The following is a 4886-nucleotide window of genomic DNA, read 5'->3' as shown; positions in this document are numbered from 1 at the left end:
AGGTAAAACTAATGTTAAAATTGACTAATAATTAGCTAATATTTTTTTCTAGGTATGTACCAAGGAATATTATCGCATACCTCAAAATTGTAGTGTCGTGTTACTACTACTGTAGGTTTTGGAAGGAAAGACAGAGTGATAAAAGAGAAGATTACAGCCACTAACCACTTGGCTTGTGGTTAGATGACAACACCTTAAATTATCTAGAGATCTCGTGTCACCAAGTGGTCATCTATTACATTTGTGATTTACTTGAGTGTTCTAACAACTCGTAATCTTAACAATCATTCATTTTATGTTAGTCAGATGAGTGCAATTAAAGGTGAAAAAATAACCCGCCCGGCCCGGCCCATGGCAGGTTAAGCAAAATTGTGGGCTAGGCCTAACCCAGTTCGCCAACACCTAGCCTGCCTCTTTGGCTAGAAGGATTGGCCTAGCCTGGCCCACCAACCCTAACCTGGCGGGTTTTTGTACAGGTTGGGTTGAGCCAACCTATAATTTTTTTTAATTTTTTCTTTTGTGTAATTTTTTTTAGTTAACTTTTCAAATATCAATAATTCAATTAAATTAATTTTTTTTTGTTAACATTTCAAAAATTAATTCAATTTTAATACAATTAAATTATAATATAAGAAAAAATAGATTTATTCATTTATATAAAAAAAAAAAATAATAAGAAATTACAACAATTATTGCCTCATTAAAAACCTTACCAAGAAAAACCCAATTGGGACAAAAACTTGATAAGGAAAAAACAGTGCAATAATTGACAGTTAATTTACAAATTATAAAGTTACAATTTATAAAACAACTAATTTGAGGGTTGACTAGGACATCCCTCATCTGTATCATCTAAATTACAAAATTGAAATGATTATATTAAAGTATCATCAACAACCTTGTATTGATCCTAGTGGCACGACCGTTCCCAATCTCGAAGACATGTGAGGACTACAATCAATTTTGGTGAAAGTTTAGTCCTCCTGTCATTTAAAATTCTTTCACTTGCACTAAATGTTTGTTCGGATGAGACGGTTGAGACAAGAACAGAAAAAACATCCAGGGCAAGTCTTGATAATACTGGAAAAATACATTTTCTGGTTTTCTAATATTCTAAGACATCAAAGTTGGCTCTTTGTTGTAGATTTGTTGGTAGCACGTCGGGGCCAAATACTGGTGAAGCTCATTACTCTGTAGTGGCATGGAAGACAGTATATTTGTTGTTGATGCTTCTAAAGAGGAGGCTATGCTTCAGGTTCGGGTCTTCTTCGGTCTATTAAGTGCATTTTGGGAGTCGAAGTCTTCATATGTGTCTTCTAATGCTACTTCCTCGGGTATTTCGCCTCTTCGCTAGCTCCTATACCTGTTTTCATATTGCAAATATACCTCTGTAAGACATTGTCTTATCTCTCCTAGTTGATTGGCATATGCTTCGTCTTGTAAATTTTCACTTAAATTGTCTAAACCATTTTCTAAACTCGCTAATTTAATTCTAGGATCAAATATGGCAACTAAACAAAAAAGAAAAGGAAGGGGTTTCCAACATTTTTAAAATTTTAATTCCATTGTCTCTATTGGTCCCGCTAAAATCTCATTGTTTCTATTTTTTTAAATAAATCTGAAATTTTTATAATTGTATGTATTATCAATGGACTAGTAGGATAATACACACCAGAAAAAATTAAAGTGGATTGATAAAAATTTTTAAGAAAAGAATGAAATTTTTTAGTTATATGTCAATCACTATCTACCAAATAATGAGGACCCCTATTATTTGCTACAAAATAACTAATTAAATTTGCACAAGGTAAACATGAATCAAGCATTAAATAAGTATTATTCCATCCAACAGACATGTCTAATGCAAAAGTTCTAGGAGACATATTTGATTTTATACAAGCATCTTGAAATTCAGTATTTCTTCTATTACTACTAGTAATCCAAGCTAAAGAATCCCTAATTCTATCAATATTATTTCTAATTTTTTTAATTCCACTTTTCACAATTAAATTAATAAGGTGACATGCACAACGTTTGTAAAAAAACTTCAAATTGTCATAAAAAGGAAAATTTATTTTAAAAATATCTATAGCTCTACTATTAGCACTTGCACTATCTAAAGTTAAACTTATCACTTTGTGAACAATATCATAATCTTTTAAAACTTCAACAATTTTATTATAAATTTGTTGACCACTATGATCCACATCTATTAATCTAAATCCCAATAAAAATTTATTTAATTTACATTCGTTATCAAAATAATGACTAGTCACACAAATATAATCTTGTTTAGCTCTATCACTGTAAATATCAGCGATTAGAGCCACACTATCATGATAACTATGTAATTTATTTCTTAATTCTAATTTCATTTTCTCAAACAATTTTATTAAATCATTTCTAGTTTCCGTTTTAGAATAACTTTTAAATTCTGGAAAAATGAATTTTTAATAAATCTTTCAAAATATTTATCTTCAGCTATATTAATAGGTTGATCAATTGCAGCAATATATAAAGTTAATTGTTCCCTATATATATTAGAATTATAACACCGAGTACTACCCATATTAGTTATGTGAGTTTTATTGGTTTCTCTATTTCCATGTTAATTCATATGTTTACTAGCATGCCTTTTTAAAGTACTAGTACCATTACCTGCATCAGCTTTATAAATATTTCCATAATACTTGCATCTTGTTTTCTTCACTTGAACTCTATTTTCTGTCTCGTAAAACTTTTCGAAATGCACTTAAACATCTAATGTGTGCCTGTCGTCAATTCCGACTGTAGTTAATGAACCCGTTTCTGCTTGAGATGGAGTTGGACGAGGACAACGATTACGAGGACGACTTCTAGAACCATCGGGAGTTGTAGTAGCATGGGGAGGAAGGGGGGAATATTATGAGGTGTATCGGATTCTGAGAATGGGAAAGCGGAACTATTTAAATCTACTGCATTTACATTAGTAAATTTAGGGGGACTAGGATAATTTTCTTCATCATCGAAATTGATGGGATGGAAATATCTATCCATTATAGTTAAAAAAAAAATAGAAAAAATAAAGAATTAAAGAAGGAGAATTAGAATTTGGAAATATAATTGAAAATTGCAAAAACTAATAAAAATTAAAATGAGAGAAAATTGACAACAAAGAGATTGAGAGATTTCAATAGAGAAAATGAGAGAATGAGAGAATTTGGGATGTGAGGAAATATGAGTTTAGACCCTACTTATAGAAAAAAAATGGGAAAAGAAAATGACCAAAATGACCCCTCTAACTGCTATAAAACGGTTATATTTTAAGGATAAAATAGGTTTTTGAAAAAAAAAAATATTTAATTTACTTTTTTTTGTCCAACCCCTAGGTCAACCTAGCACGTTGGCCATTGGGCACCCGTCGGGTTGACCAAGCAGGTTGGACGGGTTTTTTTTTTTTTTAAATATATATATAACTTGTCGGGTCGTCGGGTTGGCCTATGAAGGCTCAGCCTAGCTGACGAAGTATACCCGAGCCGGGTTAAACCCGGGTTGACGCGGGCCAAGTTAGGGTTGGCCTGCCTAACCCAGCCCATTTGTTCCACCTCTAAAATCAATAATATTCTTTCCATGGTTGAAAAGTAGGGAAACCTCTATCCACCCAATTTTATATAATTATCCAATTAAACGAAGCTTATTTATTTGTAAAGGGGGATCTATATTTATTTAATTATATGGATATAGAAATTCCGACGAGTGGGGTCTCAGTTAAAAGTTTTGGTTGAAATTGTACAAATTTACGAAGGCGAAGTTAATAACACCAACTTCTACCTCTATGGCTACAGGCAAAATATTAAACAAAAATTAATACATCTTAGACAAGCTTATTCAATTATGAGACATGCAACGAGAAGTGCACCTCCTTAAAGGAAAAGAAAACTTGCTTTAAATGTTCTAAAAAATAACTATATTGATGTGATAAATCTGCTCGATTAAAACTATTCATACAAGTGATAGTTTCTATAACTAATTCACATATGTGCATGGGTAGTTGGTAATTTTCTTTTTGTAAACGAGGTATTCGAACAAATTTACATATACTTCAAATAATCCTCAGAGGTATAAAGTGAAAGAATAGATAAATCTATTCAGTAATCACCCATATTAGTGTCTGAAGGAACTCGAAATCAAAAACAAAAGTTAGAACTATTTGATATTTTACCATCAAACCAAATGAAAAACCAATGGTGTTTAACAAGGGTAGTCATTAATGGAAAAGAAAAATTACCACTTATATTAAATTCAATTGAGTAATCATATTCCGAAATAATTCATTTCACCTAACGTATTTAATTATAGGAAAACGCCATGCGAGGAAATGGGGCGTCCGTAAGAAATATATGTAGCAGATAGGTTCTATTCCTATATTTGGGGAAATCTGTCATATCTTAACCAAACCCTTTACATGGGCTTGTCATACACTTCGATGGTTCGGGGAGACTTACCTGTCTTATAGTTTCTTTCTTATTTATTACATTAATATAAATAGTCTTTAAAACAACTTTACTATAGCGAGAAATTATGTTATTTAGCCCTATTTTAGGGTGTGAAATGAAAACTAGCCTCAAAGTGGAAATTATCTCACAAAATAATCAAATCCAATTTTCCTAATTTTGAACGACGAAATTGACCCATTCACATTTCTTTAGTTTTTTTCATCAAAACCCATCTAACCCATTCTCCATAACATAATTCCTATCAAACCACTACATTTTTTTTTTCTTTTTAATTTTCTAGAGGTGATATGTGTGATTCTTAGATGATTAAAAGATTGACAAAGGATATGTTAGTTTAATTGAGATATTTGAAAAAGAAAACCATTGTAGGGGCTATTTGTTACAAAAAAA

This window comes from Pistacia vera, unplaced genomic scaffold (genome assembly GCF_008641045.1).
Source record: "Pistacia vera cultivar Batoury unplaced genomic scaffold, PisVer_v2 Contig290, whole genome shotgun sequence".
NCBI classification, from domain to species: Eukaryota; Viridiplantae; Streptophyta; class Magnoliopsida; order Sapindales; family Anacardiaceae; genus Pistacia; species Pistacia vera.
Note: the sequence above shows the minus strand (reverse complement) of the source record.